The sequence below is a fragment of the Mirounga leonina genome, unplaced genomic scaffold, assembly GCF_011800145.1.
Source record: "Mirounga leonina isolate KUSES-001 unplaced genomic scaffold, KU_Mleo_1.0 Mir_166, whole genome shotgun sequence".
NCBI lineage: Eukaryota > Metazoa > Chordata > Mammalia > Carnivora > Phocidae > Mirounga > Mirounga leonina.
Window position 1 is genome coordinate 31344278 of NW_023270418.1, and position 25491 is coordinate 31369768.

A 25491-nucleotide genomic window follows, 5' to 3' on the forward strand; every position below is an offset into this window, starting at 1 on the left:
GAAGGGCAGAAGGAAAGGCCAGGAGTCTAGACTAGTGGGTTATAAGGCTGGACAAGGGCTGGCCTCTGATGTGTCTGCTTCTGTCTGTGAGGCTCAAGTGAGTTGTTTAAAGAATTATGAAAAAACGTTTGGATCACAAGTCTAACTCAACATGGTATATGATTTATTAATAATTTGTTTTCACTTATTCTGTGCCAGACACTGTTCTAAATGCTTTATAAATATATTGACTTACTCAATTCTCATATGAATAGGTTCTATTATTCCTATTCCTAGAGGTAAAGATTATGTGACTTACCCATGGTAACAGATATTGTAAACCGTGGAGCTGGGATCTGAATTCAGTCTGGTTCCAAAGTCTGAACCATTATACCCGGCCAAGATCAAAAGTTTTCAATTATTTAAGTCTATCTTTCTCATACAGGCTTTTCCTGGTTTTGGCTTTATTTTTTTTTTTTTTAAGATTTTATTTATTTATTTGAGAGAGAGCACATGAGAGAGGGGAGGGTCAGAGGGAGAAGCAGACTCCCTGCCGAGCAGGGAGCCCGATGCGGGACTCGATCCAGGGACTCCAGGATCATGACCTGAGCCGAAGGCAGTCGCTTAACCAACTGAGCCATCCAGGCGCCCCTGGTTTTGGCTTTATGCAGACACACCCAACACCATGCCAAGTGAGAGTCCTACACATTTCCTGAAATCCTGCAAGACAGTAATTATTATTACCCAGCTCCACATAAGAGCCAAGCCCCAAGGGTAAATTCTGATTTGGGATTCAGACCTAGGTTTTTTTCCTACGATCTAGGAGATCTAAGACATGACTATTTTGCCTTAAGAGTCCTCTTACAGGGCGCCTGGGTGGCTCAGTTGGTTAGGCGACTGCCTTCGGCTCAGGTCATGATCCCGGAGTCCCAGGATCGAGTCCCGCATCGGACTCCCTGCTCGGCAGGGAGTCTGCTTCTCCCTCTGACCCTCCCCCTTCTCATGTGCTCTCTCTCATTCTCTCTCTCAAATAAATAAAATCTTTAAAAAAAAAAAGAAAAAGAAAAAGAAAAAGAGTCCTCTTACAATCTAGAACATAACTATCCTGCCTTAGGATCCTCTTTGAGTATTTCTTTCCAACACAACACCCCAGGGCTGGATGAGGCCTGTAACCACAACAGAAGAGGCGCTGCCAAGGCAGAGCGGCCTGGAGGTCCGAGGCTTTGGGACCCACAGTTCCTGAGCAGTCCCATTCAGTCTACCCCCTACCCCCGTCTAAGTGAAAAGAAGGAGCGCAACTGAACATGCAGCTCCTTATAACTGAGGCCACGTGGGTCCTCGCAGCCTCCTCCTCTCTGGTTGGGACCTCTACATCCTGGACAAACCTGAAGCCCCATGGTGCTACGGTCCCTCTCTCGCACCTTTTTAAAAAGATTTTAGAGTCGCAGGCTCCTCTGGCTGAGCCAGCCAGGGGCCCCTATCTTGCGCACTCTTTACCACCTCCTCTGTACCCTAACCCTGTCTGTGCTAAAACAGATGTCCACCTCGAATGAAAAAACCAAAGTTCTAGCGGGGGCCTCGTTGCTCCGAGTTCCCAACAAATAGCTGGGCTTCCGTCTGAGTGTCAGGCTAAGCGGCTCGCATCTTCTGCTGCATCCCACAGGGTGCAGGGAGCCCGCTTTCCAGCTCCACGAAAAGCGCTCTCACCTCAGACGCCGCCATCTTGCCTACCGCCCCCGACAGCCTGGGCTCACCCAGGAGGGTGCCCGCGCCTGCGCGGACCGCGGAGGGGCGTGGCGAAGAGCGGAGGGGCGTGGCGAAGAGCGCGGGGGCGAGGCCTCCGCGGAGGGCGGGAGGAGGCGCGGGGCAGTGACGCAATGCGCCCCTAGTGGCGGGTGTATTTGCGCCTCCGCTCTGTAGCTTCCGTTTCCACGGTTACGGCGGCGCGAGGCTGTGTGTCCCAGGCAAGATCCGGGTAGAGCGGAAACATGGTAACTGAGGGACGGAGGGCAGCAGGGCTCAGGGGAACGGGAAAGCAGGGCCTGGGCCCGGGCTCGTGGGAGGTCTCACCCCCCCCCGCCCTCCGCGTGTACCCACAGTGGGCTCTGGTTAGCTCTGCCCCACCATTCGCCTAGGATGCTGTCCCGCCCACAGGTGTTCTCCGGCCCCAAGAACTGCCCTGGACACCCCCCCGCCCCTCCCTGCGTCTCCCAGCTGCTGACTTCACTCTTCTCTGCCCTTAAGTCACTGACTTGCGGCTGTTTGTGCGTGCCCGGGAGCTGCACACACTTGAAGTGACCGGCCTGGAGACAGTTGCTCAGATCAAGGCAAAAGTAATAGTGTATCCCTGAGCTTCCCCAACCCATGTGTCCTTTGCCTGGCTTTCTGTGACTTCCTTAGAGAACACTCTTGACTCTCCCTTTCTTCCCCAGGCCCATGCCGCCTCCTTGGAGGGCCACACCACCGAAGATAAAGTAGTGCTTCTGGCAGCTTCTCCCCTGCAGGATGAAGCCACCCTGGGTCAGTGTGGGGTAGAAGCCCTGGCGACCCTGGAAGTGGTTGGCCGCCTGCTAGGAGGTGAGTGGGGCTGCGGAGGCCAAACTGGTGCCATGGGGCTATTTATGATCCTTAGACTTACTTTGTTTGCCTTTCACAGTGTCTAACGTTTTTTGCTTTAATTTACAATATCTAAAAGTCAGTTGATTTTGTGTGAAAATACGATATCTGGCTTTGCTTCAAAAATTGGGAAGATCGGGCCTGTGTTCCCACATACCAACAGTCCGCCCCAGCTGAGTAGTGTCTGCTCCCTTTAGAAGGCTTTATAGTTTGCTACAGTTTCCACTCCTCCCTCCTCAAAACCAGTGTCAGTTACCATTATCATCAGGCTTGTGCTGTTGTTTCTCTTGTAGTAAAGAAAAGTGAACTCTCTTTTTGTACCTATGTCTCTATCAAAAATGGGAAAACGAAAGATGGATCCAGAGCGTTGCATGTTTCAAGAATAGTGGGAATGAGGGCGCCTGGGTGGCTCAGTTGGTTAAGCGACTGCCTTCGGCTCAGGTCATGATCCTGGAGTCTTGGGATCGAGTCCCGCATCGGGCTCCCTGCTCAGCGGGGGTCTGCTTCTCCCTCTGACCCTCCCCCCTCTCATGTGCTCTCTCTCTCAAATAAAATCTTTAAAAAAAAAAAAAAAAAGAATAGTGGGAATGAGCATCTTTCTTTGTGAAAGTTAAGAATAGCCCTAAGTGTTTTATATGTAACCAGACTTTGTCTGTATCAAAGGAATACAACTTAAGATGCCATTATGAAACAAACCATAGTGAGAATTTTGACTGGTATACAGAAAATATGCGTGATGAAAAACTTAATGAACTAAAAAAAGGACTAAACTTTCTTCCGCATTTATCATAAATGCAAATAAAATAACCGATGCTGCTGTGAAATGCAGTTATGTCATAAGTGGAAAAATTGCCCGGGCATCAAAACCTTTCACAGATGGTGAGTTTATAAAAGACTGTCTATTGAGTGTGCAGAAATCGTGTGTCCAGAGCAGAAACCAGCATTTGCAAACATAAGTCTAACTGGAAACACTGTTGCTCAGCGAGTAAAAGATATGGCTAAGAACCTACAGTACAAGTTGCGAGAAAAAGTAAAATCATTTGTGACATTTTCTATTGCAGTGGATGAGAGCACATACATAAATATTCAAGCCAGTTAATTATATTTATCCGGGGTGTTGATGAGAATTTTTACATCACTGAAGAACTTTTGGACATGGTTCCCATGACAGACCCAGCATCTGAAAATGACTTATATGGGTATGTTGAGAAAAGTCTTGAAAAGTTTAACGTTGGGGCACCTGGGTGGCTCAGTCGTTAGGTGTCTGCCTTCGGCTCAGGTCCTGGGATCGAACCCTGCATCGGGCTCCCTGCTTGGCGGGAAGCCTGCTTCTCCCTCTCCCATTCCCCCTGCTTGTGTTCCCTCTCTTGCTGTCTCTCTCTCTGTCAAATAATAAAAAAAAAAAAGTTTAATGTTGACTGGTCCAAACTAGTGCTGCTCCTGCGATGGTCTGTGATAACACTGGGCTTGTTGCAAAACTTAGATCCAAAGTCAAAATGCTTTTCAAGGATGCAGAACTTAAATCTATTCACTGCATTATTCACCAGGAATTGTTCTGTACTAAAAAGTTAAAACTAGAACATGTCATGGATGTAGTGATTAACACAGTGAACAGTGAATTGTATGTCTAACAGGCCGTTCAGTGCTTTTCTGGAGGAACTGGATGCACAATATGGTAATCTTTACCATAAAAGGTAAGGTGGCTTAGTCGTGGCATGGTACTGAAGAGACTTTTTGAATTAATAAAAGAAATAGATTTGTTCATGTCTTCCAAGGGCAAACCCCTTCCCCAGCTCACCAGTGAAGTTTGGATCAGACACCTGGCCTTTTTGGTTGACATTACAAACCATCTAAACACTTTGAATATTTCTCTGCAAAGACATTCACAAGTGGTGACACAAATGTATGATGCAGTTTGCTCTTTCCTAGCAAAATTGAGTCTTTGGGAAACTCATTTGTCTGTAAATAATCTGGCACACTTTTCTACACTGAAATCAGTGTCAAGAAATGAAAGTGATGGCTTAATCTACAGTCCCCAAAATTGTGGAGTTGAAGATTGAATTTCAGAAAAGGTTCTTTGATTTCAAACATTATGAAAACGAGCTCATATTGTTTAGCTCACCTTTCTCAGTTAACATTGACAGTGTTAATGAAGAATTACAAATGGAAGTCACTGAACTGCAGTGTAATATGGTATTAAAAACTAAATACGATGCCATTAGAATACCAGAATTCTACAAATACCTCAGCAAGAGTTACCCCAGATATAGAAACCATTGTGCAAAGATTCTGTCCATGTTTGGAAGCACTTATGTCTGTGAACAGCTGTTTTCTGTTACGAAATGGAGTAAAACTAAATTTCGCTCCCAATTAAAGGATACAAGATTACATTCAGTTCTACACATTGCAACTCGAAATATGAGACCAGACGTTGACATGTTGCTGCAGAAAAAAAGGTGTCAGGTTTCTGGTTCCAAGTCAAAGGAATAACAGATTATGAACAAAAATTTTAATAATTAAAGATTTCTATTTTTCAATGTGTATTTTTAAATTTTTCTTTCAAATATCCAGTATCATAAATTTTATATGTGGGCGCCTGGGTGGCTCAGTTGGTTAAGCGGCTGCCTTCGGCTCAGGTCATGATCCCGGGGTCCTGGGATCGAGCCCCGTATCGGGCTCCCTGCTCAGCGGGAAGCCTGCTTCTCCCTCTCTCACTCCCCACTGCTTGTGTTCCCTCTCTCACTGTCTCTCTCTCTCTCAAATAAATAAAATCTTAAAAAAAAAAAAAAATTTTATATGTTACGTGCATGCACTGTGGTTCAATTAAAAAAAAAAGTTTCAGGGTTTTTTTTTCTCCCTTGGCATTTGATTTTTCATATACTAGCCTATTGTACTTGCTTCTGTGAGTAAACTTGGCTACCCAACTTTATAGTTTGAGACTTCTGCCTAATGGAGCTGGTTACCATAATTAGTTTTTGTTTTCCTACGTGCCTCAAAGAACTGTCCCTTGCTGTCTTGAGCAAAATGCCTGAGCTGTAGAATTTCTGTGGATAATATCTGAGCGAGGTTGTGCTAGTTATCAATTTATTGCTTCTCAGCTCCAAATTCATTCTTCCTTGTCTGCTCTCTAAAAATGGATCTGGGCCCTTTAAATATCTTGCCTTTGACAGTAGGCTCCGCTGAAGCTTTTGTCAGTGGAGGGCACTGGAGACACATCGCAGAAGGAAGGAGTTTTCCTTCCTGGGTTGGTCACGTGGCCTGCCCCTGCAGTGCCCAGCAGGCAGCAGCACCCTGAGCCAGCAGCTCTCCCTGGCTTACCCCGACAGGCCGTCTTATAATGAAATCTTTCTGCTGAGACACTTCCCCATGAACAGTTTTCCCCAGTACCTGAAAGGGGAGATTTCCAGCAAATTCTGCCAGCGTATCACTGCAACAGTTTCTCTGTATTTACTCTGTAAATCTGAACCATGCCCTATCCAACATGGACTGGTTTTCAGCCCTTCTGTTGGGAGCCTCTTCCTTGGGCATCTACCTCAGCTCCTGAGCTAGTGGCTGCTTCTTATACATGGTACTTCTTTAGAATTCTTGCTAGACAGTTAATAACTTTTATATTAAATCACTGTTTAAATTCTTGCGTGGTTTCTTCTGATTGGACCCTGACTGATACAGGCCCTATTTCTTATTTCCCCAGGCCCTATTTCTTTCTTCCCCCAAAATAAGCATATTTGGATTCTGGGCAACAAAGAGGACAAATATCCAGATACACAGGCCTTTGCCTTTCCCTGGGTTAGCAAGTCACTTAATGGAAAAGAGAGGTATCTGGGACCCATAGCGCTTAATTAGTCATATAGACTGATATTATGTGTATAATAATGGGTTGTAACTCATCGCTGTTGTACTTCAACTATAACCTAACTTGATAACAGAAAAAATGACTGGGCCAATTCAACAAATATTTGTCAACAACACATCGGGTGCGAGGTCCTGCTCTGAGAGCAGGCCGGTTCTGTCATTTGTTCATTCCGTGACCTTGAGCTGGTCACCTTGTCCCTCTGAGCTTCACCTTCTTCACCCATGAAATGAGGCTATTACCACATGTATTAGTTATCTGTTATGGCATTAAAGTCACCTCAAAGTGTAGTGGCTTAAAATAACAAATATTTATTATTTCACTGGTTTCTCTAGGTCAGGAATCTGAGAGAGGCTTATTGGGTGGTTTCAGCTCGGTGTCTCTTACGAGGTTGCAGTCAAATTGCCAGGTGTACCTGCAGGCATCTGAAGGCTTTTGTGGGTCTAGCGGATCCCCATCTCTCATGACTTCTCCAGGAACGCCAGCTACCATGTTGTCAGAAGGCCCATGGAGAGGCCCATGTGGTTGCAGCCCGTGTCTGCTGAGGCTGAAGTCAACCTGAAGCCTCACCTGGGCTGCATGTTCATGATGGCCCTTTCACAGGGCAGCCAGTTAATAACAGAATCTGACACTGTCCATGTTTCCCTCCCCTGACATTTCCTTTGCTTTTCTCTCATCACACTGGCGTCTCTCTTAGCCTCCTTTATGGTTCTTGTTCACCTCCCAAATTCTAAACGTTGAAGCTCCTCAGGGTTCTGCACTTCTCCGTTTATATTTCTTCCGTTGGCGCACAATCCCTTGGTCTTCTGGCTTTAAATTAGTATTAATATGCTGCTAACTCCCAAATTTCTACCTCCAGCCAGACCCCTCTTTCCTAACTCCAAAATGGAGGTGCTGGTCTTTCCTCAAAATCTACTCCTACCGCAGTTGGGGGCAACTCTGTCATTCTGCTGCTCGGGCTGGAAACCTTGGAGCTTTCCTTGGCTTTTTCTTCCCCATAGCCAATAGCCGTTGAAAATTGCCCACTGGGTTTAGAGACTGGAATCCCTGGTGACACTGGGGAGAGACCTTTGATGACATGATTGGGGGCACATCAAATATGACAATCCCCAAAACCATTAGACCATTTATCCAAGAGGCACTGAGTGTGCCACAGCTGTTGGTGAGAGTGTGTTGCTGGGATTGGACAGGTGGGCAGGGTACTCCCTAACCAGCAGTTAGCCTCCCACACCCCACAAAGAGCCCTGAAGGCCTCTGCGCAGTTAAAATCAATAGCCTGAGATGGAAGAACATAGCTCCTGCAATCCCCACCTCAGAGCTCACTGATTTCTGTTTTATATACATTGGTATCACGGGGAGTCTGATTTCTAGGATCAAAGCCACTAAAACAAGAAGTTACCATGGTGTAGCAGGACTGCTGCAGGTGGGCAGTTGGCTGCCTGACCCAAAAGAGGGAAAAAGGAAAATTATTTAAAAACAGAGTTTAAGGGGCACCTAGGTGACTCAGTCAATTAAGCATCCAACTCTTGATTCCGGCTCAGGTCATGATCTCAGGGTCATGAGATCAAGCCCCGTGTCTGGCACCCCGCTGGGTATGGAGCCTGCTTAAGATTCTCTCTTTCCCCCTCCCTCTGCTACACACCCCTGCTCACATGCATGCACGCTCACTCTCAAAACAAAAACAAAACCAGAGTTCAAAAGGCACAGCTGCAGTCAGCCTTAGTATAGGACAGGCCACCTGGTACATTTCACCAGTTGGTAATGAGGTCCAATGCAAAGAGGCCACAAACACCCTAGGGAAGATCTGGCCTGTCTCTTGCCTTTGTCACAGCTTCACTGTGTGACCTCCAGCGACTCACTGGACTTGTCCTTATTCTTTTAGTCTGCAAATTGGAAATACTAACCTCTGCCCTGCCTTTTAATTGGGAAAAAATATGAAAAATAGATTTTCATATAGATTTATTGCAGCATAAATACAGAGGTTATTATAAGATACTGAACAAGATATAGTCTGAGAAAATGGAAATAGCCTAATGTTTATTGATCACCTTTTTAAAAAAGATTTATTTATTTTAGCATGCAAGCAGAGGGAGAGGGAGAGAGAGAAAAATCTCAAGCAGACAACCCGCTGAGCAGGGAGCCGGATGTGGGGCTCGATCCCAGGACCCTGAGATCATAACTGGAGCTGAAACCTAGAGTCTGCTGCTTAACCGACTGAGCCACCCAGGCACCCCTATTGATCACTTTCTGTGTGCCAGGTGCTGGATGCTGTACTTAAGTGCTTTCATCCCCCCACCCCCCAAAAGAAACCCCTTAGTATAGTTATTATTAGATGGCAGTTTTAGTGATGATAAAACACAAAGTACAGAGAAATTAACTAGCTTTCCACTGTTAGGAAATGGCAATACTAGGTTTTCTCAAAAGACCCAAAGTAGCCTCCATCTTCAGACTCAGGTGGATCCAGCAAAAAATGATAAAATCAATAGAACTTTATATTCTTTTTTTTTTTTTTTAAGATTTTACTTATTTATTTATTTGAGAGAGAGAGAATGAGAAAGGGCACATGAGAGGGAGGAGGGTCAGAGGGAGAAACAGACTCATTGCCGAGCAGGGAGCCCAATGCAGGACTCGATCCAGGGACTCCAGGATCATGACCTGAGCCGAAGGCAGTCGCCTAACCAACTGAGCCACCCAGGCGCCCAGAACTTTATATTCTTATATTAGTTTGCCAGGGCTATCATAACAAAACACCAGAGACTCAGTGACTTAAATAATAGAAATTTATTTTCTCACAGTTCTAGAGACTGGAAGTCCAAGATCAAAGTTTTGGCTGGTATATACTCGTCTGAGGCCTCTCTCCTTGGCTTGCAGGTGGCTGCCCTCTGGCTGCCTCTATATATGACCATTCCTGGCATCTCTTCCCCTTTCTGTAAGGACACTACTCATGTTAGATTAGGGCCTCATCCTAATGACTTCATTTTAACTTAATCACCCCTTTAAAGACCTTATCTTCAAATACAGTGACATTCTTAGGTATTGAGGATTGAGACTTCAACATATGGGGGGGCAATTCACCCTGTAAACAGTGCCCAACTAACAGAAAGCATCCTAGATATTTTATTCCCTTAAACCATGAATTTTTTTTTTTTTAAGATTTTATTTATTTATTTGACAGAGAGAGCACAAGCAGGGGGAGAGGGAGAAGCAGGCTCCCTGCTGAGCAAGGAGCCTGAAGTGGGGCTTGATCCCAGCATGCTGGGATCATGACCTGAGCCAAAGGCAGACACTTAACCGACTGAGCCACCCAGGTGCCCCTTAAACCATGAATTCCTTACAGATTTATGTCATAGTTCTTGTTCTTTTGAACAGACAGTACCTTCCTTTCCTTTTCAAATGTATGTCTAATTCTCCCTTCAATTTCATTTTACCTTATTTATTCTGATTCTTTGTTTTCAAAACACACTTTTGAATTACCTTTCTAATTGTGTATTTTCAGCCTTTTCAAGTTTGTTTAGTTTTGAAACCAAATGTGTCTCTCCCCTGTGGATGCCCAAGTGATTTCTGGAATGGTGGGGAGGGATCTTGAGGGTACCCATTTACTTTATTTTATTTATTTATTTTTTAAAGATTTTATTTATTTGACAGAGAGAGACACAGCAAGAGAGGGGACACAAGCAGAGGGAGTGGGAGAGGGAGAAGCAGGCCTCCCGCGGAGCAGGGAGCCCAATGCGCGGCTCGATCCCAGGACCCTGGGATCATGACCTGAGCCGAAGGCAGATGCTTAACAACTGAGCCACCCAGGCGCCCCAAAAATAAAATCTTAAAAAATAATAATAATAAATAAAACCTGTACAGTTGGGGTGCCCTGCTGGCTCAGTCATTAGGGCATGTGACTCTTTTTTTTTTTTTTTAAAGATTTTTTTTTTTAATTTATTTATTCATGAGAGACAGAGAGAAACAGAGGGAGAAGCAGGCTCCCAAGGAGCGGGAAGCCCGATGCGGGACTCGATCCCAGGACCCTGGGATCATGACCTGAGCCGAAGGCAGACGCCCAACCATCTGAGCCACCCAGGCGCCCAGGGCATGTGACTCTTGATCTTGGAGTTGTAACTTTGAGCCTCATGCATGGCATAGAGTTTACTTAAAAAATAAAAAAAATTAAAAATTAAAAAAACCTGAACAGTTGACGTGTTAAGTTAAAAAGTCTGAACAATACCGGGCGCCTGGCTGGCTCAGTCTGTAGAGCATGGGACTCTTGATCTTGGTCGTGAGTTCAAGTCCCCACGTTGGGTGTAGAGTTTACTTAAAAAAAAAAAAGTCCGAATGATACCAAGTATAGGCAAGGATGTGGAGAAACAGGAACTCTCATGCACTGGTTGTGTGACTGTAAAATGACACAATGGAGAACAAGTTCGCAGTTTCTTGTAAACATATACTTACCACATGACTTTGCATTTGTACTTCTAGGTATTCACCCAAGAGAAATGAGAACATATCCATACAAAGACTTGTAGAAGAATAGGCCCAAACTGGAAACACCCTAAATCTCCATCACAGAGGAATGGATAAACAAATTGTTGTATGGGGCGCCTGGGTGACTCAGTCCATTAAGCGTCTGCCCTCAGCTCAGGTCGTGATCCCAGGGTCCTGGGATCAAGCCCCACATCAGGTTTCCTGCTCAGTGGGGAGTCTGCTTCTGCATCTCCTTCTCCCCCTGCCCCTCCCCCTCCTCAAGCTCTCTCTCTCTCAAAAAAAAAAAAGATTCAAGAAGAATATATTCCACTCTAATCACCTTCTTTTAGGAGGTGAAGCCTGCTTCTCCCTCTGCCTGCCGCTCCCCCTGTTTGTGCTCGCTCTGTCAAATAAATAAATAAAATCTTTAAAAAAATGAAAGAAAAAATGTATTTTGGAAAATAGAGGAATAAGGAATAAATGTTATTACTTTACCTTGAAACCAGTTTAACTTCAAAAGAAAAAAGAATGTGAATCCAAAGAAGCAGGAAAATAGGACCCATTACAAAGAGAAAAACCAACCAGAACTGACCCAGAAATGATATAGATGACCGAATTAGTAGACAAGGGCATTCAACAGTCATCATAGCTGTGTTCCATATGTTTACAAGTCACAAGAAAGATTGAACATGTTAAGTAGAGACATGTGAGGAAAAATAAGACCCAAACCAAACCTCGAAAGTTGAAAACTTCAGTGCCTGAAACGAAACCTATATTAGATTAATTGCATATGAGGCATTGCAAAAGAAAGATTAATATACTTGAAGGCATAGCTATAAAAACTATTCCGAATAAAACTTAAGAGACAAAAAGATAGAAAAGACCATGAACAGACTATCAGTGAGCTGTAAGCTGTGGGACAACTTCAAGAAGCCAAATATACAACCTAAATGGGGGAGGAGACAGGAAAAAATATTTGAAGAAATAGTGGCCAAAATTTTTCCAAATTTGATGAAAACTATAAATCCTCAGATTGAAGAAGCTCAGTGAACCCTAAGCACAAGAAACATTAAGAAAGGGGACATAAATCGACATGCTTAAAAGTGGTGATGATGAGAAAATCTTAGCAGCCAAAGAGAAAAAAGACATATTTCATAAAGAGGAATAAAGATCAGGATGACAGCAGATTTCTCGCTGAAGCAATGCAAAAGACAGTGAAGAAACATCTGTATAGTACTGGTAGGAAAAAAAGCAGTCAACCTAGAACGTTATATACAGCAAAAATGTATTTCAAAAACAAAGGCCAAATACCTTTTCAGACATACAAATCCTGAAAGAATTTGTCACCAGCAGGCCTACGCTACAGTGAATGTGAAAGGAAGTCCTTCAGATAGAAAGGGAATGATACAAACTGGAAATGTGGATAGACAACAGGAATAAAGAATACCAGAAATGACAACCACATGGATAAATACAAAAAACTTTTTTTTCTTATTATTTAAATCTCTTTACAAGGTAATTGGCTGTTTAAGGCAAAACATTGTGTATTGTGGGGTTTATGACAAATTTATAAGTAAAGTATATGAAAACAAGAGAAGGTAGAGCAGGGCAAAATGGAAGCATACTATTGAAAGGTTCTTATATTACACATGTGTGATAGAATGTCTGTGAGGAGTTAAAGATGTACATTATAGGGGTGCCTGGGTGGCTCAGTCGTTAGCATCTGCCTTCAGCTCAGGTCGTGATCCCAGGGTCCTGGGATCGAGCCCCACATCGGGCTCCCTGCTCCACGGGGAAGCCTGCTTCTCCCTCTCCCACTCCCCCTACTTGTGTTCCTGCTCTCGCTGTCTCTCTCTCTGTCAAATAAATAAATAAAATCTTTTAAAAATAAATAAATAAATAAATAAATAAATAAATAAATAAATAAATAAATAAAGATGTACACTATAAACCTTAAAGCAACCACCAAAATGACACGACAAAGGCTTTAGCTAACAAGCCAAGAAAGGAGACAAAACGGAATCATAAAAACCATCTAAAAGAATATGATAAAGAGGAAAAAGGAAACAAAGAACAGAGGGGACAAATAGAAAACAAGCAGGAACATACTATCAACCAGGTTGATAATCACATGAAATGAAATGGTCTAAACACTCCAATTGAGTCAGAGCTTGTCAGGCGGATAAAAAAATCAGTACCCAACCATATGCTGCCTATAAGAAACATACTTTTTTTTTTTTTTTCCTCGACAGAGACAGAGAGGGAAGGCAAGCAGGGGGAGTGGGAGAGGGAGAAGCAGGCTTCCCGCGGAGCCAGGAGTCCGATGCGGGGCTTGATCCCAGGACCAGGGGATCATGACCCGAGCCGAAGCCAGACGCTTAACGACTGAGCCACCGAGGTGCCCCTATTTTTTTAAAGATTTTATTTATCAGAGAGCGAGCACAAGCAGGGGGAGCGGCAGGTAGAGGGAGAAGCAGACTCCATGCTGAGCAGGGGCCCAATGCGGGACTCAATCGCAGGACCCTGGGATCATGACCTGAGCTGAAGGCAGATGCTTAACGACTGAGCCACCCAGGCGCCCAAGAAACATACTTTCAAGAAGCAAATAGGTTAACGGTAAAGGAGTGGGAAAAGATAGACTGTGCTAACAATAATAATAAAGAAAAGAAAGATGCAGCAGTGGCTCTATCAAGACCAGACAAGTTAGATTTCAAAGCAAAGAATATTGCCAGGGATAAAGGGGTCAATTCAGTGGCACCTGGGTGGCTCAGTCGTTAAGCGTCTGCCTTCGGCTCAGGTCATGATCCCAGGGTCCTGGGATCGAGTCCCACATCGGGCTCCCGGCTCAGCGGGGAGTCTGCTTCTCCCTCTCTCACTCCCCCTGCTTGTGTTCCCTCTCTCGCTGTGTCTCTCTCTGTCAAATAAATAAATAAAATCATAGAAGAAAAACCCAAGAATTTCCTGTTTATCATGCACAATATAAACCACTTTATCAAAGTGGTGTGAGAAGGCCTGTCTGGGAGGGAAGGCGCGCCAGAGGGTAGCAGAGCCTCAAGGCAGAGAGCCCTGGAGAGCACCGGCTCCAGCCATGCCAGAGCAGAGACCACCTCTGGGTTCTTTTGTTACTTGATACGGTAAATACCTATTTTTACTTCGGTTTTTTTGAGGTGGGGTGGGAGTTTCAGGTGAAACTGAAGGAGGTCGGCTAGAGCTAGACGTGGGCCTAGCGCACTAGGGCTGACGCTCCTTAGCTGGGCGACTTTGGGCAAAGCAATAAAGGGATCGGGGTAAGATTCTCGAGGGGGACTGAAAGACCAGCCATAGACCTGACCTGACGCTGAGGGGCAGGAAATCTGAATTCTAGACCTGCTACTTTGACTTTCTCTGAGGGGCTTGGATTGCCATCTCCCTTGCCAAGCACTCTGCTGCCCGCCTGGCAGGGGAGGGGCTGAGGGGGTGAAGGGCCTGCCTCACTCCAGGGAGCAGGTGTCACCCTCCCCACAATGCTGGCCTGCACCAGAGGCACCAGCTCCCTCGGGAATGTGTGCTTCTCAAAGGGACTCCCAGGGAGTCCCAGAACTGGGACCCATGACGCCAGACGAACACATCCATTTGCCAGCTGATGAGATGAGACAGACTGAGGAGGCAGATCTACCTCCCCAAGCTTCCACTGAGTTCTAGTGGCTGCCTCCAGGGTTCCTGGCACCATCTCTGGGCAGTACCCTGCTGTGGTCAGGGTTTGTGGTACGGGGACTTCCCAAGTCCTCAAGCATATCCTCAGCTCCAGCATTCTGGAAAGACCCTCTGGGTACAGACTTCCCCTCTTTGCAGCGAAGAGATGCTCCTCCATGGCCCCCACCCTGTGGGGCACAGGGGGCTCACGGTTCACAGCCTGGACCCTTCCTGTTTGTTGGGGCTGGAACTTGGGCCCCAGGTCTGGCCGTGGACCGCCCCCCCCCGCCCCCCCCACCAGCTGGCTCTCCACAGGCTCAAGCCAGGACACCAGCCATGCAGCCTCTGCCTGGCTTAGCCCCACACTCCTCTCCTGGGCCTACAGTCCCACCCTGGTCAGGGTTCTGCATGCAGAAATGTCACCCCACCTCCAGACCGAATCCTCTGCCTGGAATGCCCTGTCCAACTCAGCCGCCACCTCATCCTTCCGGCCCTAAATAAAGCCCCACCCCTGTGCTCATGACTGTGTCCCTGACGCAAGTTCCCAGAGCGCTGGGCGGCTCAGCTGCTGCATTTTGCGCGGCCCAAGCTGCATCACAGCTATTTATGGATGTGTTCGACTCTCCCAAAGGAGGCATCTTAACCCAACCCCCGAAAGCAAGTTACAGAAATATGCTTAGAAAGGTAGAGAAGCCACCTGGAAAAACAATGCTGCTGCCTTGGGGGTGTGCATGTGTGTGTATTTTCACTTCTTGCTTCATACATTTCATTGTTTATAGAATGTATAAAATATTATAGGGCTGGGGCGCCTGGGTGGCTCAGACGTTAAGCGTCTGCCTTCGGCTCAGGTCATGATCCCAGAGTCCTGGGATCAAGCCCCACATTGGGCTCCCTGCTCCGCGGGAAGCCTGCTTCTCCCTCTCCCACTCGCCCTGCTTGTGTTCCCTCTCTCGCTGTGTCTCTCTCTGTCAAATAAATAAAATCTTTAAAAAATAAAATAAAATAAAATATAGGGCTGTAAATATTACAACCTTTTGTTTTAATTTTTTATAATGAAATCTTTAATAACTTTCTATGTAAATTCTCACACGTTTCTTAAATTTATTCCTAGGTATTTTATAGTTTGTGTTGCCATGGGAGCAATGAAAAAGAATAAGGTAGGTCTCATGTACCAAAATAGATCTCCAATCCTATTTTTGAATTAGAAAAAGCAAGCTGCAAAACAATAGCTCCAGTATAATACCTTTTACGGGGAAAAAAAATCCCATAGCTACTAAAATGATAGTACATTTCTATATATGTATATACTACATATACACGTATATTAAATAGAACATGTGCATATATACACATATATTGTCTATGTATATATGTGTGTGGTATGTATACATGCACATTGTTTAACATGTATGTATGTATGTAGACATAAATTAGAGTATATATGTTCTGCAACTGATACATATATTGATATATATATATATATATATCAATATATATATATGGCAGAATAACAGTAGTCAACTTTAGGGCAGGCCTAGGATGGGAGGTGATGCTTGAAGGGACTTTGACAGTACTGTTCAAATTTTACAAGAAAATATCCGTGTACCTAATATTTCTAAATAGATAACAACAATAATAAATCATAGGGTGGAGCCAGGAAGCCTGAGGTAGGAAAGGCGGTGTTTCAGGTGACACATTTTTCCTGCAACAAAGTTTAATTGGCTCTGACCACTGAGTCCAGTTGGACATCTTGATGGGACAGTCTCCAAGTGTCAGAGATGACTTAATGCCTTAAGGAGGGTAGAGCAAGGAGGAAGAGCGAGTTCAAAGAGAATTGGAGACACCTAAGTATTTAGAGGCATTAAAAAAAGTGTCGCAGTGAGACTGCTGAGCTACATACCCAACTGGTTAATGACCTACAGGGTAATAAAACCACCACCTCCAGAGCCAGCTTTTCTACCTGGCAGAAATTATTTACATCTTATCAATCTACTCGTCATTGAATTGGGACTGGCAGTCATCCTTTTGCCTTATTTCCAATTTTTGAATAGATATTTCTTTTTCTTTTTTTTTTTTTTTAAAGATTTTTTATTTATTTATTTGAGACAGAGAGAATGAGAGACAGAGAGCATGAGAGGGAGGAGGGTCAGAGGGAGAAGCAGAGGGAGCCCAATGCGGGACTCGATCCCAGGACTCCAGGATCATGACCTGAGCCAAAGGCAGTCGCTTAACCAACTGAGCCACCCAGGCGCCCTGAATAGATATTTCTTAACAGAGGAGTGTGTTACTTAACTCCTTCTCTGAATTTTCTCTGCTGATCCGACCTTTTCCAGTTACCACTCTGAGCTGGGTGGAAAGTGGACTGACCATACTTGGTGGCAGCACTCTGAGCTCTGAGGACACAGTTCCGGGGCCTGGTGCCATCAGCACCCTTGTCTTGAGGCCTGAGCTGGGCCCCAGGAAGCAGGAACGAGTCGGCTCTCTTCCTCAGGTCAGGGAGTCCTGGGGCAGGAGCCTTACACTATTTGTCTGCAGGGAGGCTGCAGGGCTGAGCTGAGATCTAAGGACAAAGGAGTTCGCGGTGATCTGGGAGGGGGGTGACTGAGGTGAGCCGGGAGCAGCTGGAGCAGGAGGCAGGCAGCCAAGTCCTAAAGGGCCTGCTGTAACCGCAGAGAAGGCTGAGTTTATTCAGGAAGGCCAAGGGTGGGACAGGACCAAAGACTGGTTTTCAAAAGCTTCCTAAAGGCAGATGATATGGGACTCAGCGGAAGAGGTAGGGGATACCCCAAGGAAAGAACCGGGAGAGCCCCAGTGCCGGGCAGGCGGCCTTGTGGGTGCTGCGGATTTGCAGCAGGGGAAGGAGAGAAGACAGCCTCGGAAGGCTGAGGCCCTGGTGAGGGAGGAGGGGAGGCGGGGTGGGAAGGGAACATCCGGCTGAGGAAGCAGACACAGAGACACTGCCTCACTGTCTCCTTCCCTGGGGACTCTTCCCTGGGGGTCCTTTCCAGCACCTGTCAGCCCTGCACCCCAGTCCGGATCCTGTTTCTGCGCCTTTTTTGGATCCGGGGCCACGATACCAGGCCAGGCACTATTAAAGGAGCAAGCTAAGCCAATCAGCAGGAAAAGCTGTTCTCCAAGGCAGAGGCCCACACACACCGCGAGTTCCCTCTCGCGCGGCTCCCCTCTCCCAGCCCTCCCAACGCCACCTGGGCCCCCGGACCACCCATCCCCAAGTGACACACGTAGATGAGGGGACCTCACTGACGAGGGGCAGCTCCCCTGCCCTCAGCCTGTCCGGGCCCGGGCCAGTGACTCCCAGAAGCCCTGAGCGTTTGTTTACTAGAACAGGCATGTGAGGCGCCAAGCCCACTGAGTCACGCAGGAAGATCTGGTGGGGCGCCTGGCGGGGCGCCGGGATCAGAGCGGGGTCAACCTGGGGACGGTCTCTCCGGGGCCCAGCCGCCCTAAGTCGGGGTGCGGGGCAGGGCTCCCAGGCCGGCTTCTCCCCTTCCCAGGGTCTCTGCCCTGGCCTTACGGATTGGGATACGCAGGGAGTTCCAGTCAGGGAACGGGGAGTATAGGGCAGAAAGCAGCTCTGGAAGGAGCTACCGGGGGTCATCAGACCAAGCCTCTCATAGCTGGGCTTCTGGACGGATGGGGGCTGGGTCGTCAGGAGTGATAGAGGGAGAAGAGTGTCCCAGGTTGGGAGAGAGGATGGGGGCAGCCAGTGTCCTGGGAGGAGCACTGGAGGAAAGACCCACGATTCTGTGCCCAAGAGGGGAGATGGGGGAACGTGGGTCTTCGGAAGGTAGTCTATACTTTCTTGTCCTCCCACCCACTGCAAAACAGCTTTCAGGCCCTTGCTCTGCCTTAGCTGGAGCTGGCATCTCTCGCATGGTCCCGCGCCCCACTCTGCCCCCTTCCCATACTCACACGGGGCCAGCGGCCTTCCCTGCGCCCAGCTCCATACCGCCTGCCATCAAGCCCTTTCTCAGCCCAGCCAGTGCCCTCTCCGGCCCCTTTCTCATTTCTGCGCACGTTCCCTGCCGGTTCCGACCCGGGCGCTCTCACTCCTGCCTGCCTTTGCACCTGCTGTTCCCTGCACCCAGACTCCGACTTCCGGAGCCCCACCCCAACTCCGTACCCCGAGCAGTGCCTTTGGGAAAGCCTTCTCTGGGAACGTCTACCAGCTCCGCTCTGGGCCCCACTTCCTTTCCGGCCTCCCCGAGACCCGAAACCAAAGCGTGTGCGAACACCCTTGGCACGGGGCCTGGCACTTGCGTTGAAAGGGCTTTGGGGCTGGGAACCGCACGAGGCCGGGAGCTGAGTGGGGCAGCTCACTCGGCCACTGTGGGAATCGGGTGTCAAGGGACGCTCGGTGGGGGGGGGGGGGGGGTAGGGGACAGCGTCGGAGGGAAGGAGGGGTGTGGTGCCCGAGGACTCCGCTCCGGCCCACGCTGGGGCTAGGGTGAGGTCCGGAACTGCGAACCTGGCCGGTGCCCGCTCCTGCTCTCCCCCCTCCGCTTCCTTCTTCCCCCCTCCCCCAGCTGCAGGGGCGCGGGCTGCCGCGGGCGGAGCTCCCTGGGCGGTGAAGCGCGAGCTCCAGTTACGCAGGGACTCTCGGGGCCGCGTCAGCTCCGGCCGCCCCCAGCCCGAGCCGCGCCAGAGGGAGACGCGGGCCGGGTCTTGCGGGCCCGGGGGCGGTGGGCAGCCGCAAGGGCCGGAGTGCGGAGACAGCGGCCTGCGATGGAAGGCTCCCCTAGGCCCTCACCACTCCCTGAGAGGGGACCCCATGCAAATGGCCATTCAGCAGCTCCTTGGTTCTTCCCCACTAATAGGGAGCTCACTACCCATTACTACCCTGGAAGTTCTTAACACTCCCTTATTTATTCACTAAACAAATGTTTACCGAGCATCTACTATGTGGCAGAGACTGGGCACTGCTTTAGATAATGACGGGTTTGCCATGACGAAACCAAGTCCCAAGCCTCTTGGTTAATGTTCTAGGATTTTGTTGTTGTTGTTGTTGTTTTTTGAGCGTATGCATCACTTTTCTCTGGAAGCCTGCCTACCTCTGCCTGCTGAGTTAAGCCCTAGATCAGAGAGGGTGGAGCCTCTTCTGGTTTGAACTTGACCGAAGTATTTGGAGGTGACTAATACACCAACGCCTAGTGAAAGCTGACTTCAGGACTTTGAAAACCTCCCCAGCTACCACCTCTATTCTCTGGAGGCAAGTAGGGAAGGGGGGCTGGCTCCCCCGAGGCTGGGTGGTCCAGGTGAAATCTGGCTCCTGCCCTGGCACAGCCCCTAGAGCAGGCGTCAGGGACAGAACACATGTGGTACAAGAAGCCAGGGCTTCAGAAGCTGCCTCTCTCTAAGATTAAGCCCCAGGGTCAAAAGGTCTGGGGTCCCCACCCACAAAGAAGGACATGGGCATATGCTTCAGCACAGGTGGTGATTGGAATCTGTGGGGAGGAACAGCTGCATATTCCAGCCTTAAGCCAAGGGCAGATGGCCTGTTACTGCCAGACTTCCTGCAGGGGTGGGGGAAGGAAACTTCCTCTCCTGGCCTGGGGAGCAGCCCACCCACAGAGGGAAATATCTGTGGCCCTAACCTCCTATGTTCACCCTTGTCCTTCCTTCCAGCTAGAATTCTCCCCTCTCTTCTCAAAGCTGGTTCATTCTCATCCTCCGAATCTTTGCTCAGATGTCACCTTCCTTGTCCACCCTGTCTAAAAGTGGCCCCCTCCTCTGGTTCCCTTTACCCCTCCACCTTACTCTCTTCAGAACACTTATACTGCTGCTATTCACTGGGGTCATCTCCTGACTCCCCCCACTAGAAGGAACATAAGTTCCAAGAAAGCTTGGCCTTGCCTTTTCTCTTGCCTTATTTTCATTAGCTATGACTTGCATAGAGGGCTTTTGTTGAATAAATGAAGTTCTCTCCCAGGATTAAAGAATTGAAAGCTAGAAGTCGGCCGCCTGGGTGGCTCAGTTGGTTAAGCGACTGCCTTCGGCTCAGGTCATGATCCTGGAGTCCCTGGATCGAGTCCCGCATCGGGCTCCCTGCTCGGCAGGGAGTCTGCTTCTCCCTCTGACCCTTCTCTCTCTCAGGTGCTCTCTCTCATTCTCTCTCAAATAAATAAATAAAATCTTAAAAAAAAAAAAAAGCTAGAAGTCAAGACAACTAGGTCCTGCTCTGCTACTAATTAAAAAAAAAAAAAAATCTCCTGGGGCGCCTGGGTGGCTCAGTTGGTTAAGTGTCTGCCTTTGGCTCAGGTCATAATCCCGGGGTCCTGGGATCCAGCCCTGCGCATCGGGTTCCCTGCTCAGCGGGGAGCCTGCTTCTCCCTCTGCCCCTCCCCCTGACTTGTGCCCTCTCTCTCTCTCTCTCAAATAAATAAAAATAAAATAATAAATTTAAAAAAAAAAGGAAAAAGTGTCCCAGTTCCTCAGGGAAAGTAAACTTTTTGTTGGCACTTAATATATAAGAACTTTCTCACATAGGTCTTCATATAGGGACGTGTAGTTGTGGATAGCCACTTTCCCAACCGAAGGTGGTGTTCACAGAGCCTTGCAGCATCCACAGGGAGCAGGGTAGTAGGAGCTCAGCACGAGCTGCTCTGTAGGGCTCAGGAAGGAGTTCAGGGCTCTGACTAGACCCAGGGCTGCGGCCTGGAAGTAAAGACTTGCCTTCAGAGCAGTGTGGCTTCCAGCTTTTTGGTTTACATGACTCACAGTTTTATTATTTACCTATTTCATTTTTTTACTAACAATTTTATTTTTATTTATTTTAAAGATTTTATTTATTTATTTGAGAGAGAGTGAGAGAGCACAAGAGGGGGGAGGGTCAGAGGGAGAAACGGACTCCCCGCTGAGCAGGGAGCCCAATGCGGGACTTGATCCCGGGACTCCGGGATCATGACCTGAGCTGAAGGCAGTCGCTTAACCAACTGAGCCACCCAGGCGCCCCAACAATTTTATTTTATTTATTTATTTATTTATTTTTAAAGATTTTATTTATTTATTTGACACAGAGAGAGATAGCTAGAGCAGGAACACAAGCAGGGGGAGTGGGAGAGCGAGAAGCAGGCTTCCTGCCGAGCAGGGAGCCCGATGTGGGACTCGATCCCAGGACCCTGGGATCATGACCTGAGCCGAAGGCAGACGCTTAACGACTGAGCCACCCAGGCGCCCCCAACAATTTTATTTTTAATTGGATATTTTCAATACCATCTATAAAATATTTTTGTAAAAAAAAAAGAAAAAGGAACCCAAATTGTATTCCAGCCTTTAGATCTAATCACCTGTTTACAAGCAATGCAGAGGGAACAGAAGAATATGTTATACCACAGGGATATGATCAGCAAAATCCACAGTGTGGAAAATTCCAAGGGCATACCCAGATTCTTCAGCAGATAACTTATAGGGGGAAAAAGGTGGAGAGTGAAACCTACAGAGTTCAAGAGAGTCTTAAGAGACAGATAATCAGGGGTGCCTGGGTGGCTCAGTCGTTGAGCGTCTGCCTTTGGCTCAGGTCATGATCTCAGGGTCCTGGGATCAAGCCCCGCATCGAGCCCCGCATCGAGCCCCGCATCGAGCCCCGCATCGGGCTCCCTGCTCAGCCTGCTTCTCCCTCTCCCACTCCCCCTGCTTGTGTTCCCTCTCTCGCTGTGTCTCTCTCTGTCAAATAAATAAATAAAATCTTAAAAAAAAAGACATATAATCAAAGCAAACGTGGACTGTATAAATCTCGACTAAACAATCCAACTGCAAAAAATTTGACACAAACTGTATATTTGAAGATTAAAGAAGTATTGTTAATTTTTTTAGTGTGAAAATGCTGATGTGGTTATGTTAAATTAATTTAATTTTTTTTTTTTACAGATGGATTTATATGATGTCTGTGATTTGCTTTAGAATAACTCGGCATGGAGGTATTGGGGGATTGGGAAACAAAACTGGTCAGTGGCTAGTAATTGTTGAAGAGTAACAAGGGTAATGTGAGGATTCATTAAACGATTCTTATTACTTGTTTTATGTTTGAAATTTTCCACAATTGGAGAGCCTGGCTAGCTCAGTTGGTAGAGCATATGACTCTTAATCTTGGGGTCGCAAGTTCAAGCCCCATGTTGAGCAGAGAGTTTACTTAAAAAATTAAAAAATAAAATCTTGAAATTTTCCATAATATGTTGACATAAGGTTAGTCAACTTTCCCCAATTAGCCAACATTTCCCAAGTAAGAACATTACAATAAAATAGCTACCGTCCACTGTCACCATCATTTCATTAGAAAAAGGATTTTATAACACCGAAAAAGCAGGGAGGGCTTAATCTCTGAAAAAAAGGCCAGTCTTAAGACAGATTGTATTTTACTTTCTGGAAAAATCATAGTAGACACTACCAAAGACTGGTACTGGTCTGTGGGCCCCAGCTTCAAACAGTCCTTCCCAAACCTCATGTTTTTTGGAAGTTGGGATCAAAGCTAGTGGACAGGCCATTTGAGGCTGTACCTACTTTGCTCTGTGACTCAGGAAGGCTGTCACTTGTCTCCTCTAGGCCAATTTTTCTCTCAGAAACTCAGTGTTTAACCTCGAAAGGCCCTCAAAGATCTGGTGTAACCTTTTATTTTTATAGATAGGAAGTGACTTTCTGGAGGTAACACAGTGGGACTCAACAGCAGGACCTAGAGTAGAACACAGACTTGTGATTCCTAGTCCAGGGTTTGCTCGCTCTACCCAGTGTTCTACCTACTCTTAATCGGCCCGTTTTATACCTTTTATACCTTCGTTTCAGTTGGTACCTGGAAAGATAGCTGCATGGACTTGCTGCCAGACCACCAGGCTTTAAATCTCGACCTTGCCGCTTGCTGGCTGTGTGACCTTGGGGCCTCAGTTTCCTTATCTGTAAAATGGGTAGGTGCTATAATAATGATACCCACCTTCTAAGGTTGTTGTGAAGGTTGACCTAATGCATGTGCGGTGCCTGCCACATAGAAAGTGCTGGGTGTGGGGCAGTTGCCTGTGTTTTTACCTCCTACGAGGATGATGAGTTCCACAGATTTATTGTGGGAAGCAGACAGGCCTTTAACTTAGGATCATGGAATGTCAGAGCTGGGAAAGGCCTCTCGAGATCATCTACAGAAGAATCCTTTTACACAAAGAGAAAATGAGTCCCTGGGGTTGCTATGTGAACTGCTGATGGTTCCAGAAGGCAGTTGGCGACAGAAGTAGACTCCTGAGGGGCCCCTGTCTGTGGGGCCCCCGACTCTACCTCATAGGGTCATTCCGTACTCAGCTGATGTCAATACCGGTCGATTAAAGACACAAGGCAACTGTATCGAACTTTACAGTTTACAGTGAGCATTTGCAAACTTGGTCCAGTGGGAGCCTTACTCCAGCCCTAGAAGTAGTGAGTCCTGGAATGAATACCCCTTTTTGTGAGGAGAAACCAAGGCCCCCAGAGGGGGATTAGTAACCAAGGCCACAAGTAGAGGTTCAGAAATTCCCTTACTCTGGAAGATGAGGGAGTTCCTGTTCAAAGGAAGGTCAGGCGACATATGCAGAGGGAACATATTCTTCTGTTCCCTCTGCATCGTGCTCTCTGCTCAGCCTGCTTCTCCCTCTCCCACTCCCCCTGCTTGTGTTCCCTCTCTCACCATGTCTCTCTCTGCCAAATAAATAAAGAAGGTTAAGTCAGTGTAAAATGGCTGACATCCCCTCTGCCCTTGGAAAAGTACTTCAGCTACAAAGAAGTCAACTACTAACTCCAAGGAGGGTAGAAAGGAAATCGGTTGCTATGGCAACATCGTTGGCAGCCTATTTTCCTCTTCCTCAGGTTCAAAATAACAGCTTCCAGCAGGTTCCGGGTGTAGGAGGGGTGGGGGTGGGGTCTAACTCCAGCCCAGCAACTGCCCTTGGCCAATCTCCTGCCAGATTCGGTGGCAAGAGGAGGGTGGCAGCCAATGAAGAGGCCTGGAGCTTGTGTCATCCTCCTGGAGCCAGGTTGGAATAACCAGAAGCAGGCGCACAGGACCGTTTCCATGGTGACCTCCCTTGGCAAACTGACTGGTCCTGTTTATGAGCACTGGAAAATTCCATCGGGCTAAGGCCTGATTTTGTTACCTTCTCTGCCTCCTTCCTGTTCCAAGGCAGGGATGAAGTCACTGCGGATGTTTAACTCTTTCCTGAGATGTGCCTGGCTCCAGCCAGACCTGAGGGCCTGGGAGGTGGACTGCATGCCCTGCACTGTGCTTAGTGCTGCAGAGAAGGGAAGTTGCTGGTCGCTAGTGACAGCCACCATTCGTAGGGCACATCATTTGAGCCAGGCACTGTACTAAGCTGCTGACAGCCTCACAACTGTGACAACGGGGTACTACACAGATCATTCCTGTTTCACTGAGGGAAAACTTGATTCCGAGAGGTTAAGTAACTTGCCAATGTCACAGAGCGCAGGTAGCGCATGGAGGAACGAGACTCGGACCAAGTGTGTGGGACTCTTGGGGCCACTCTCTTCGTGACTCCTCTGTATAGTGCTTGCAGTGGGGCAGGACCCGATGGGGTGCAGGACGGGAGGGAGATATCCATGGTCTTCAGGGGAGCTTCAACAAGGAGGGTGACATTTAGGTTGTGTGAAAGAACAGGGAGGAAACACCAGCTGGTTCTAGGACACTCCAGTTGCCAGGCTGGAGCTGAGGGCTGGTGGTTGACACCAGACAGGCCCCAGGGAAGGCTTTGGGCCCTGGGCCCAGGCCCCTCAGCCTCTAGAAAGTGGCTATGCTGGCATTCTGGCTGGGGGCGGGGAGGGAGTCCAGCCTACACACATTCAGGCCTGACTCCTGCTGGGGCAGTGCTGGCTTGGGCCGGGGGCGGATCTGGGGACCCAGCCGCTGGAAAATGGAGTCCCCTGGACCAGCCCAGGCC

General features: G+C 47.6%; 1 long non-coding RNA gene across 2 annotated transcripts; it reads left to right on the forward strand.

Annotated features, from left to right (window-relative positions):
• The first annotated feature begins 1853 nt into the window (after positions 1–1853).
• On the forward strand, positions 1854–3877 carry LOC118016048. Of its 2 annotated transcripts, none has more exons than XR_004680745.1 (4): positions 1854–1970; positions 2134–2312; positions 2412–2556; positions 3657–3877. It is a non-coding gene; the product is annotated as an uncharacterized LOC118016048 (long non-coding RNA). The 2 variants fall into 2 exon arrangements; XR_004680746.1 differs by having other exon boundaries at positions 1859–1970; positions 2224–2312.
• Positions 3878–25491: the final 21614 nt, after the last annotated feature.